The sequence below is a fragment of the Lepidochelys kempii genome, chromosome 2 (genome assembly GCF_965140285.1).
Source record: "Lepidochelys kempii isolate rLepKem1 chromosome 2, rLepKem1.hap1, whole genome shotgun sequence".
In the NCBI taxonomy this organism is placed as follows: domain Eukaryota; kingdom Metazoa; phylum Chordata; order Testudines; family Cheloniidae; genus Lepidochelys; species Lepidochelys kempii.
This window is the reverse complement of record NC_136381.1, coordinates 170,614,221-170,628,303: the sequence shown is the minus strand read 5'-3', so window position 1 is coordinate 170,628,303 and position 14,083 is coordinate 170,614,221.

Below are 14,083 nucleotides of genomic sequence, written 5' to 3'. Positions count from 1 at the left end.
TCTTGTCTCTCTTTAAACTAAAACCTTTAACTGAAATAGGAACCAGAAGATTGGTTCATATTTATGAGCATTTGTATTTCCACACCACACTCTTTATTCCAGTGTCCTTGTTAAGAGGCTAACCTCACTGTATGCTAGGATAACCATGCTGATACCTCTTCGCAGCACAAAGGAGTGTCCACCATTTTTGTGTGTTTTTATTTCTCTCACGCAGAAAAATAAAGAACAGGGCATATAATCTGACACATCCCATTAGTACAGGCATCCACAATATTTTAATTTAGGAAACTTTTAGGCTCTGGTACAGTCAAGCACTTAAGCATGTGTGTAACTTTAAGCTCATGAGATCAGTAGGACTACTCTTGTGCTTAAAGATACACACATGTTTAAGTGCTTTGTTGAATTTTCTTAACTCAGAAGCCTTGCCAGTGTGTTACGAACTGAAACTGTGCCTGCTTTATAAAAGTTTGCTGTTTTAATGGAATGAGTGTTCTCCCAGTACATTATATTGTTTGTATGGTATTGAAGTATGCTTGAGTAGGATTGAATGAGTGTTCGGCATTCTCATGCAAACTAGAAGCTTATTTTAAGGCTATTCTAATTAGCAAAGATTTAAATAAAACAACATGGACATCTTGTTTGTAATCTTGCAGAAAGCCGTTTTAAAGAGTCAGTATAACTGACATTTAAAATGATAGAAAAAACTGACAACAGATCAATCATAAATATTATAGGCATATTATATCTATCTACACCAGTGGTCCCCAAACTGTGTGGCATAGAGGAATGTCTGCAGGGGCACAGCAGGGTCCGGCCCAGCCCCCATGCGGGGGAAGCCCCACTCCTGGCCCCTACACCTGGCTCATGGCCTGGGGGTCGAGGGGGGTTGCAGACACATTCCATTAATGGTAAGGGGCGGGGCCATGAGAGGAAACATTTGGGAACCACTGATCTACACTATATATCAGGGATGACCAATACAGTGTGGGGGTGGGAAAGGGATTGAAAATGTGAATGTTTTGTAATAATGTCAAGGGTAATAGTTAAAGTAGCAAGGATTGTGTCATGTGGTGGAGGATGTGGTAGGGCAATGGCACCTGGTTGGTTTGGGATGCTTATTTGGGGAATAAGAAGGGTTTTGTCATTTGGGGAAAGTTCACTTGGAAGGCCTTGTAATGGGAGATGGGTTTTTAACTATAAATCTTGCCGAGTGTTCAGATACCAGGATAAACATAGGGCAGAAAGAGATATACCATGAAGTGTTTTGGTAACTACAAGTGACTCATAATTGACAGGGATCTACCTTTGATGATACAGTTCTGGGATTCCTCATTTCCATTCAGCAGCCTCCCTACATTAAGAAAATAAACTTGGCAACCCAGATGCATCTGCGCTGGCCCTAGTGTGGTGCATTCCTTTAGAACTGCTGAAAGTTCTGGCAAGCAGTAGTGTATGAGGTGCTCTAAATCCAGAAATGAGTGAGATCGTAACTCCTTTCTACCATGGCTGCATACACTTATTGATGTTAGAAGCCAAATTCTCTTTTGGTGTAAATGGAGTTGAAGTCTATGGAGCCATACCAATTTTGGGTACCCAACTTGAGACACCTTAAAGAAGGCCTAATGATCCCTTCTGATTTTCTGAAAATCAGGCCTTTTGAAGCATAGCAAGTTGGGCACCCAGAAATTGAGGTGCCCACAATCACTTTTCAGACATTTGGCCTGGTCAGTGTCTACCCCTAAATTTTATATACAGGTCTACTGTTATTAACAGGAAACAGAGTATCTGGAGTTTTCCCAAGACTTAGCAATGACAGAATATAAAGTAAAGGCAGAGGATTCCTTGTTCCAGATATTGTATCTGAAATATTTGTAATTAAAAGTGACCCTACAACTGGGCAGTCCTAAAATTGCATGGCACCTAATACTGTAAATTGTTGCTTTTATTAAACTGGAATCTTCATAATCAGTTAATGTATTGTTGTTTTTCTAAAAGAAAATGTTTTATGAATTAAGAACACTATATAGTACCTCCATACCCTGAAAGTTCTACAATTGAAAGTGAAATAGATAGATATGTGGGAAGACTACACAAGAATAGACAATTGGACATAATATAATATGCAAACAGCTGAGCCAGATAGGAGGAAGCAAGGTCATATCATTTTTAAGATCAGAGGGAAAGGTTTTAAAACCCACATTTCATGAGAAGATAGGATAGCAAATAGAGTTGGAACGCTGATACACAGAGATTTCATAACTAAGGACTCAAGAACAACAACATGAAGAAAATTATAGCTGCGGAGTCTTGAAGACAGTCAACCATAAATCAGCTTCTCCATATCAGTGAAAGAATCATAAGCAACTTTGAAGCAAGTGATCTTGCGTGCAAGTGTATGTGATAAAACTGCTCAGTGCTCCAGGCATTGGGAAGTTCTCAACCTCAGCACAGCTGTTGTGTAACCAGGGTCCAAAGAGCTTTAAAAAGTTTCCAGTAAAAGCACTGCTTTGGATACAGATGGTATTTGTCCATCTTTGTCATTTTCCCCGATGGTACAATAAACACCCGTACTTTTTTTTTCCCCGGGGGGAAATATGTGGGGTGGACAAATTGAGTCTGAAATGTTGTCCATCCCTCACATGAAACCCAAACACTTGTCCTTTTGACCATCACATGGTCCATTTTGAGAGGAACCTTTAGTAGCAGAAAGATGGCTGTCTTAGCTGCAATACATAGAGTATATTGAGAGTCACGCTGTGGCACTCTAGATCTAAATTCTACGGTGAGAGCCTGATTGAGGACTGCATTATGCCAGTTTTTATTCTAATCTGGTTCCAGGTGCTGATTGACTTCAGCAGAGCTATTGAGATACACCAGCTGAGGAGCTAGTTCCCCTAGGTTTTAATGGAGATACACTGGCAGAGACCTAGACTGAGGCAGGCTGGCCCCAAGTCTTTCTGACTTTTGTAGCATGTAATATTGAGTCCTGGATTCTGTGGCAATTGAAAATTTCATGTCAGCATACAGTACATGGAGAAACATTCAAAATGCAGGATTGTTTTTACTGACTTAAGTATTCTAAGGGCTATCAAAATGGACGCTTTAACATTTAATTCAACCACAAAAATGTGTATATAATTTATTTTACAATGCCACAAATTTCAGTTTGCAGGAATATTTGGTACTGACCATGCACTGTAACTTTTCCTAGGTGGGGTGGGGTGGGGTGAGTTCGAAAGTTTGGCAAGTGGAGATCGGTGAGGATTTAAGGCTTTTCCTACTGTAGGGAAGATTTAGTGATAGGAACTGGGTCAGCAACCCAGAAGAGGGGTTTGCCTTTTTTGAGGGACTATTAGGTAGGGGACCATTGGAATTATGTCATGGAGGGAATTTTGGCAGCTAAGGGCTCTGACATTGGGAGGAAGTCTTGGGTCAAGGATCTCATCACCAGGGAGGAGGAAGCCCTCATTCCCCTTATGTCCCCTACCCCCAGCCTTGTGCAGGCTGTTTGGATAACCAGTATCTCACCTATACAGGGTAGGGTGATTTTTGTGGTTCCTTATCTCCCCAGGGTTCCTAGCATCTCTCCCAGAGGAAACAAATGGCATCCATAAAGCTCTTTCCCACCCTGGTAGACCTAGAAGCCACCACCTTTCTAGATCCATTTCTTGAGTGTTCCCCTGACTGTTTGGGGGAATACTAGAATCAGGAATCCTGCTGCTGTGGTCAGCACTGAACAGATCAACTATCTCCAGTATTCCATTGAACCTTGTGCACTTTGCAGCCAAAAGCCAATTTTGTTATCTGCAGAAACAAAGAACGTATGGTGTCCTGACGATCATAAATTATCTCTATGCAGGTTTAGCCATAGACAGCAAGTTATACACATTTACTTTCTCTTATCAATATGATGTTATCATTGCCAGAAATAAAAAATGAGCCCAATATGTAAAATTCTAATCTGGATTCAGATCCATATTTCAGACCCACCAAAGTGTAAGTGTTCAGATTTGGGATTTAGCTACAGCCCTTTATAAAATAAAGGGGACATTTGTGAAATTCAAATCTGGATTCAGATTTCATCCAGTATTTTGTTCTCTCTCCATAAAATTATATTAAACACAGACAGGGTTGGGATAGAGGGGAATCACAAACTTTTGTTAAGACTCCACCATCAAACTGAAGGACTACTTAGGATGATTTTCCTATTTCCAATAGAGCTCACTTCTTCTTTGGATGCTACTAATTACTGCAAGAATGGACATATGCGTAGAGGCCTTAAAAATACTTCTGAAGAGTAATTGTGTTGCTTTTGGAGTAGAACAGAGTTCTCCATATGGCTGAATCATCAAAAACTTTCCCCGTTATCATCCCCACACAGCCCTTTATAGAGTTTTCACCCCATATCCACTTCCAATTACATTCTGCTTTAAGATTATTTTTACATTCAGTGTAAGATTTCAAAAACAAAGAATGTTATTTCCAACAAACTTATTTGCCCCATGATGTTGCCTTCCTCTTTGGTGATAGAAAATAGTTGTTTCCATGACAGGACAAATTAATGCACAGTCCTAATCCTGCACACCTCCTTTTTGTAGGCACATACATGCACCTCTGGTAAAAGGATATTATAGCATAGGTTAAGGATGGAAAATAAGAGAGACCCTTGTTAAAATAATGGCATCACATCACTGTGCAAAGAGGGCAGGAGACAGGGTAGTCTACTTGGCATTTGTCTGTTCATTTGTGCATATTACACCAAAACAAAACAGGCTGTGTAAAATCAACATACTGTCCCCAAAGAGTCTGGCTCTTACATCATTGCTGAGCACTAATGCATTTTATGTTTGTACTTGGTGTCACATATTTTGAGGGTAACTGCACCTTTAACCCCTCTTCATTGGTCCACTCCAGGAATGGTCCTCACGTCTGAGGCCTCTAGCCCTCACTTCTCACTGGGCAGGGACTCTCATCCTCCTCCCTGGCAATGGGGGCTCACTGGTAGGCCCTGTGCTTTTCTTCCGACATTTCAGCAGGATTGGGGACCCATGAACAAAAACTTTTTGTCTGCTGGAATAGAAAGAAGGCCCTAAATTTGTTTAAATTCAGCCCTTTACATTAAAAAAAAAAGTATTGATTGGTCTTCCAACCTCTTGAAAATAGATAAACCAGTCCCTCCCTCAATTCCTTAGGAGGTCAGGCTTCAAAGTCAGCAGTAGGAATTTGCTTTAAACATTCCCTTGTGGTTCGTGAAACTCACACATACACAACACCTGCATTGGTATAAAGCGCCATGGACATTCTATAGCTGATGATGGCTGTAAGGTGGCTTTTTGAGGTTGTCATGCAATATCTGTCATACTTGGCACAAGTATCTCTACCATCTGAGGAGAGGTGGTCACAAGGATCACCATGGCACAGGGCCCTCCTGTCTGCGTTTCAGAGCAACAGAAGCAGTATCATGAAACCTCCTTTTAAGTGGAAGCTGGGGTCCCCTCATCCCTCTAGAGAGGCAGGAGTGGCAGTAAACACTTCTAGTGTATATACCCCAGCAGCTAGCATGACATTCTGATGTATGCTCATGATTTCAGATGCTACGACCTTAGTCATGGGCATGTTGTGTCTATGCAATAATACACTCCTGACCCACCTCCCTTGGTGGGGAGGGTTGTGAGGAGTGATTAGTTAATGACTAATTGCACATTTAAAGTGCTATAAAATTGCTAAGCCTGTAGTCTTGCTATAATCACCTTCAAGGGAATTAGGCAGAGTATAAATGCTCTGTAAAGTTTAGGAAAGACCATAAAATGTTAATAGTCTTATAAACCCATCTTTAAACTTTTATATCTTTCATTTGTATTTGTTGTCTGCTCTGCATTTTCTCTTACAGATTATTGATGTTGTAAACAAAAGATCTTAAGGCTGGACAACAATGCAAACAAAACATTAAAAAGGCCAAAGAAGTATAATTGGCAAAGAACTTTTGCAGTATATATGAGGCACAAATGTTTCGATTCTGCATTCCTGATACAAGGATAACAGATAATACTCCATGACAGTCTTCAAATAATGTTCTGATTGTTATCTTGTTGTTCTCATTGGCTGAACATAATTTATTGAGGTCAGCAACACTGTTGTCAGAATGCACATTTCAAACATTCCTAGGAGCAGGCCACTGGTTTGAATCTTGCCTAGGTCAAAAGACAACCAAAGTAATTCCCATCTCAACGCTGCATGGTGCTGTATGTAAAATAAATTGGGGAGATCCCTCCTGTTCCTACAGGGCATATGTATACATCAGCAAAAATACCATCACTGTTTGCACTAACTAGCACTGTTGTGGCAATCTGAGCAGAGGCACCAAGGGCTGAATAGTTGTGGAGAATGAGCTATACCAGGGATGGCCAAACTTACTGACCCTCTGAGCTGCATATGACATTCTTCAGACATTCAATAACTGGGCCATACCTGATGGTGCTTGGGGCTTCAGCCCTATGGTGAGATGGTGGGAAGCAACATAATGACAGATGATGTGGAAAAAGTTGAAGTACTCAAGGCTTTTTTTGCCTCGATCGTCATAGACAAGGTCAGCTCCCAGACTTCTGCACTGGGCAACACAGTATGGTGAGGAGGCAAGTAGCCCTCAGTGGTGAAAGAACAGATTAAGGACTACTTAGAAAAGCTGGACATTCACAGATTCATGGGTCCAGATCTAATGCATCCAATGGTGCTGAGGGAGTTGGCTGATCTGATTGCAGAGCCATTGGCCATTATCTTTGAAAATTCGTGGCAATCTGGGGAGCTCCCGGACAATTGAAAAAAGGCAAATATAGTGCCCATATTTAAAAAAAGGGAAGAAAGAGAACCCAGGGAACTAGAGACCGGTCAGCTTCACTTCAGTCCCTGGCAAAAGCATGGAGCAGGTCCTCAAGAATCCATTTTGAAGAACTTGGAGGAGAGGAAGGTGATAAGGAACAGTCAACATGGATTCACCAACGGCAAGTCATGCCTGACCAACTGATTGCCTTCTATGATGATATAACTGGCTCTGTAGATATGGGGAAAGCGGTGGAGGTGATATATCTTGACTTCAGCAAAGCTTTTGATATGGTCTCCCACACTATTCTTGCCAGAAAGCTTAAAAAAATATGGCAAAAAGAAAAGGAGTACTTGTGGCACCTTAGAGACTAACCAATTTATTAGAGCATAAGCTTTCGTGAGCTACAGCTCACTTCATCAGATGCATATCGTGGAAACTGCTGCAGACTTTATATATACACAGAGAATATGAACCAATACCTCCTCCCACCCCACTGTCCTGCTGGTAATAGCTTATCTAAAGTGATCATCAGGTGGGCCATTTCCAGCACAAATCCAGGTTTTCTCACCCTCCACCCCCCCACACAAATTCACTCTCCTGCTGGTGATAGCCCATCCAAAGTGACAACTCTTTACACAATGTGCATGACAATCAAGTTGGGCTATTTCCTGCACAAATCCAGGTTTTCTCACATCCCCCCAAACCCCATACACACACAAACTCACTCTCCTGCTGGTAATAGCTCATCCAGACTGACCACTCTTCAAGTTTAAATCCAAGTTAAACCAGAACATCTGGGGGGGGGGTAGGAAAAAACAAGAGGAAACAGGCTACCTTGCATAATGACTTAGCCACTCCAAGTCTCTATTTAAGCCTAAATTAATAGTATCCAATTTGCAAATGAATTCCAATTCAGCAGTTTCTCGCTGGAGTCTGGATTTGAAGTTTTTTTGTTTTAAGATAGCGACCTTCAAGTCTGTGATTGCGTGACCAGAGAGATTGATAGAGGTTTTTAAGGCATGGCTTGACAAAGCCTTGGCTGGGATGATTTAGTTGGTGTTAGTCCTGCTTTGAGCAGGAGATTGGACCTGATGACCTCCTGAGGTCTCTTCCAACCCTAATATTCTATGATTCTGTGGTGGGGCTCAGGACTTCTGGCCTGCAGGGGGGTGTCTCAGGGCTTCTGTCTCTCTGGGCATGCCTGCTGGGGCACGAGACTTCAGGCTCAGATCTTGCAAACATATGTGTTTAACTTTGAAGTCAACGGGACCATTCATGTGCTTTAATTTTCACCTGTTCATGTATGTTTTCAAGGTCTGGGCCTATGGGCACTACCCTGTTAAAGATGAATGGGACCTGACCCTACATCTATACTTCACAGGAAGTGCTCAGCACTGCAATGGATATGGCTCGTAGTTCAGAATGGGGTTTGAGATAGTAAAAGAACATTGTGCATATCTGAAAATTTAGAATGCCAGAGAGCTGGAGACCATAGTTACATCATGTGTGCCCAGATCTTGTCATTCCCCCACCCTCAACTATTCTTTCTAATAAAGTGGACAGTTGTCTCAGCCAAAACTGCACAAAGAGGAGAGCCTAACTTCCACCATTGGGAAATGACTCTTAGGTACTGAAATAGAAATCACTATCCATATTTGATTTTTGCTGGATAATGTTGGCCCACTGAGTGCTCCTAGCTCCAGGCTTGGTAAGAGTTGTAAGCGCTTAGAAACATATACAAACTCTAAGTCATTTACCCTTTTTGTACTTTTCAGTACCTGTTTATGAGGAAAAAAAAGTTGTAAGTGCATACGGGGTCAGCCTTATCTTGTTTTGATATTCCTGCTGAATTTCAGGGATGGGGGAAAGCTGCAGAGACCATCTGTACTCCAATCCTCCCACCCCTTCAAATTCAGAGTTCATGGTGAGTGCCTAATAGCCTGCATCAGAATACAAAGGGCCCAAGCCCACAACCAAGGAGCAGGTCAGGATGGAGGATACGAATGTAGGTTTAATCCTGCATGCCCTGACCACAAACTCAATATGGATTCAGTTCAGTGGAGGTGGGAGAGCTCAGATCTGGTACTCAAAGTTGGACTCATCTTTAATAATTGTCTTATTTTAACCACATCATATTGTAGAATGAGAAGTTCTGACAATCTCTGACATTTGTGTACAGGATACAAAGAACAGTCAGATAATCTGAAGCGAGGCTCTTGCCCCATGACTTCAGTCAGCTGTCTAGGGTGTAAAGTCAGTGTAGATTTGGCTTGTAGTAAACAGGAAATATTAGATCCTTCACTGAAATAGACTGCAAAGACATTGAGAGTTTTTTGTATTTGAAAGTGGGTTGGGAAGCACCAAGGAATCCTTTATTTGTCAGATGGTACAATATGTGACACCGTATTGTGAGAGGGTTTTGTGTGAGTTTCTTCTCCAGCCAGCAGTAGAAGATGAGGTGCACTAGCACTAAGAACTGCTATCCCTATGCGGAAAATATATTTTCTGGCCTCTAACAGTAGACACGTTTCATTTGCTGTTTTGTTTGTACCCTTGTCACCTGTAATGGTGTACTCTTTCTTTGTCTTCAGTTGCTCACATAGCACCAAAACATGCAATTCAATTCAAAACTTCGCCTGTGGAGACCTCTCTGTATGGATTCTGTTTTGCCCATTGAAATAAATCTTTGAACTGAGAACCAATATAACATCTCTCTCTCTAATCCACACTGTGTGGGAAGTGGGACTGAAATGGTGACAGAGATACATTGTATAGAAGAGAACTATTATAATTAATGTATGGATTTCTTTCAAAACTACAGTACTCTAAAGGACAGGACACAGCATTGCCCATGGTAGTAGTAGAGGTAATTAAATGTAAAATAGATTTCAAATTAGAAGGCACCAGAAGAAAAACATGTCACCGTATTTCATCAATGTATGTGTGAGGGAGAAAAGTAATTTATTACCTCAGTGAAGAGAAGCAGAATTACCTATTCATAAATTTGCAGCTGATCTGTCTTTCCTCAGTAGCTGTAGTAATGAAACACTATGTGTTTACAGATAGAAAGGAGCACTTTCTGGTTTCTGGATGAAAGTAATCTTCCCCTGAAGGATGCCAGTATAAAAATCTGTGAAACATCCTACTTCTCAACCACGTTGCCACAGAAAGGACCTTTGATTTCCAACCCATGAAATATAGCCTCAGCAGTATATAGCCAACATAGCTCCCACAGAATGGAATTTAAGTAATTTATGTTTGTATCCATCACTGCTTTCCCTAGATGGGATTTAGTCCAGTATTTTATGCTATTTACATGAGCTTGGTTGTTAAGGACTGAAGGTACGAAGAAAAGTTTAAAACGTGCCGAAAAGCACTGATGCTCTTGATAAACGTTCACAAACGGGATGAAAATCAGACTTGCTTAACCATAACCCTAGACCAAGTAAAATATAGAGGGAAATTTCAGTTTTAGACTTACCATTTAAGAAATCTCAAAACCAACAAGGCTTCCCTTAATAAACTTTACTTCAGTATCACAAACTGGATAGACTAGGGCTAATAAAATAGCAGATATTGTGGAAAGGTCTCTTGCAGAGCTACCATAGCTGAATTATCACTGCTAGATGTGATGCAGATCTCAGAAGGAGGAATAACTTGAATTAAATGATCTGATTAACTTTTTTGACAGTGGTCAGGCATATTCAAATTACATTAACACTTAGTGCATGGAGAATTCCAGCGCTTGAAAGTAGTTTAATGATGTCCTTGGCAGCAAAAGGAGTGTGTGTGTGTGTGTGATTAACAGCTAAGTAGGTGAGTGGGGAGGTCAATGGGGAGTTTGGATATCCTTTTTTATTTATTTGTTTATGTACATCTTCTTAAGTATATTTTAATTCAGTATATTTTTTTTTTAAATTAGATTAAAATTTGAGATCGTTTAGAAACAATTCCTTTTTAAATAGCTGAGCAAATGGCTTGTCTACATAACCCTGTTACCCCCATTCTGCCTTGTCCATTTCATGATTGGCTGTTATTTCCACGGGTTGTGTCTTGTCTTAAATTAAGCCCTGAGCCTGCAAACATGTATGCACAGGACTAAGTATTATCTAGACCACCCCTGACAGGTGCTTGTCAAACCTGTTCTTAAAAACCTCTAAAGAGGGAGATTCCACAACCTCCCTATATAATTTGTTCCAGGGCTTAACTACCCTTAGAGTTAGGAAGTTTTTTCCTAATGCGTAACCTAAATCTCCCTTGTTGCAATTTAAGCACATTACTTTTTGTCCTGTCTTCAATGGATAAAGAGAACAATTTATCACCCTTCTCTTTATAACAACTTCTTACATACTTGAAGACTTATGTTTCCCCTAAGTCATCTCTTCTCCAGACTAAACAAACCCAATTTTTTGTTTTCCAATCTTCCCTCATAGGTCATGTTTTGTAGACATTTTTCTCTCTCCTCTGGACTCGTTTCTGAAGTATGGTGCCCGGAACTGGACACAATCATTCAGCTGAAGCCTTATCGGTGCTGAGTAGAGTGGAAAAATTACTTCTTGTGTCTTGCTTTCAACACTCCTGCTAATACAGCCCAGAATAATGGTTGGGTTTTTTTTGGAAACAGTGTTGTATTGTTGACTCATATTTAGTTTGTGATCCACTATGACCCGCAGATCCTTTTGTGCAGTATTTCTTCCTAGGCAGTCATTTCCTATTTTGTATTGTGCAATTGATTGTTCCTTTCTAAGTGGAGTACTTTGCATTTGTCCTTATTGAACTTCATCCTATTTATTTCAGACCACTTCTGAAGTTTGTCAAAATCATTTTGAATTCTAATCCTGGCTTCCAACGTGCTTGAGCCCCTCCCAGCTTGATGTTGTCCACAAACATTATGGACATATGAAGTAGTTAAGTGTTGCTTGGGAGAAAGATTGTCAAATGGTTACAGTGCTGAAAAAACAAAAGGAAATGCAAAATATTACATAGTAATTTATTACTACAAATTCTACTCTCAAATGAAAACATTCAGCTTTTTTAACTGCAGTAGAAGCTGCATACACACATCTGAAAGCAGAATTTAGTCCAGTTTGGACTAAAGTTTCCTGTGGAAACTTTGCAAAAGCAAAACTCAAAAGTTATATTTAGCATTGACAGTTTGGTACTGGTGTTTATATACACACATGCCATATAAATATATGGTATCTATCTCCTGAACTGGTCCATGTGGACACAGAGGGACATCTCCTGCCTTTATTTTTTATTCAGAATACCCATTGCTTACCCTGACTCAGATTGGGCATGATTCACTAACTGCAGGTGTCAATGGAAATGTTTCTATTCACTTAAATTGACTTTTGAATAAATCTATTGAGTAGTACAAAATTTCACAGTATAATTTTGAGTGGAATTAGTTTTCCCTGAAAACCATGGTGGGTTCTTTCTGCACTCATTCCTGATCCACTGAAAAGCTTAGAGCAGACCTGATTCTGACCCACCCCCTTACTCACAGAATAGTACCTTATTTTTTGCACAGTCTCATTGACTTCAGTGAGTCTACTTTAGGAATAAGGTACTTTTCAACATCATAGAATCATAGGAGTGGAAGGGATCTAGAAAAGTCTTCTAGTCCAGTCTCCTGCACTCAAGGCAGGACTAAATATTATCTAGACCATCCTGGACAGGTGTTTCTCTAACTTGCTCTTAAAAATCTCTAATGACGGAGATTCCACAACCTCCCTAGGCAATTTATTCCAGTGCTTAACCACCCTAACAGTTAGGAAGTTTTTCCTAATGCCCAACCTAAACCTCCCTTGTTGCAATTTAAGCCCATTGCTTCTTGTCCTCTTGTCAGAAGTTAAGGAGAACAATTTTTCTCTCTCCTCCTTTTAACCCCCTTTTATGTACTTGAAAACTGTTATGTCCCCCCTCAGTCTTCTCTTCTCCAGGCTAAAGAAACCCATTTCCCCCCCCCCAATCTTCCTTCATAGGTCATGCCTTCTAGACCTTTAATAGTTTTTGTTACTCTTCTCTAGACTCTATGGCCAGCATGTCTTATTGGGCCTGTATCACACATAGCAACAAGGTGGTCTGATATAACACCCAGTCACCTATAGGATTACTTGCAAGAGAGAGGAAAGGATGTAGGTGGAGGGTGAAGAAAGTAAGGCTGTAATTGTGATCTAGGAATATTAATTTCTATTTGTGTTCAGTACCTTCGTTTAGTTTCAAAATTCTGCTGTAGTAAAAGCTATTTGTTCTTAAAGAATCTGAATCAAGATCAGAACTTTGTTTTTTCCCTGCTTAAGGTTTCAAAATCTGTCTGAACATTCATGTAGACTTTTGAATGACAGAATTTTTGAAGGAAGATGCAGGTACAGGACGTTATTTCAGATCTTAAATGAACAGTCAACAATTTAACTGGAAAGTTACCCCCTTCTTCACCTAAAATGTTCAAGGCATAGTTTTCATAGCTAGCTCTTGTTCAAAATTGTTCCACTTGGTTGGCAAAGAGCTAGTACACCACTATATCCAAATATTTACCAAGAAGAAAGTCTTACAATGTTGGAACACTGATATGTGAGTGGTTTATGATATTATGACTGCCAACTGACTCTTGCATCATGAGGATTAAGATTGATGATGCCATGACAAAAATATAGTTTTCAAGTTCTCTGCTTTGGTATATTTGGATTATATTTATTTTCATTTCACACAACCCAGAAGGTTTTGAAACAAATCAAATTTATGATACAGCTTCTATTTTTGGAGCTTCCTGGTTTCAATCCCCCTTTTTTTCTGATGTCCCACATTTTTCCACCAAATCCAGCAAACCTGGAACCCTAAGCTGAAATCCATGCCATGGAATGTTACATTACAGTACATTTCATTTGACTTCTGCTCAGCATGCCACCTAATGGCTAGACTAAATCAAGTTTAAAGTCAGGCTCAATAGGATCTGCAAAGGTCTATTTTACTGCATAAGTTCCTGATTCTGAAAACACTTATGCAATGGAACTACTCACACAATGGGACTACTCACATTTCTAAAGTTAAGCATATGCATGACATGTTGAAGCCAATGGGATTGCTCATATGCATAAACTATGTGCATAAGCGTTTGAGGGAATCAAGGCCTACCAAATTAAAGTTCAAACATTTCACCACTGTATCATATCATACTGATTGCGATTATCACAGAATGGCAAAAAAAGAGGAAAGCACTTTGTGGCCTATGAGTTCCACTGTGTGCAAGCATTGAAGAAT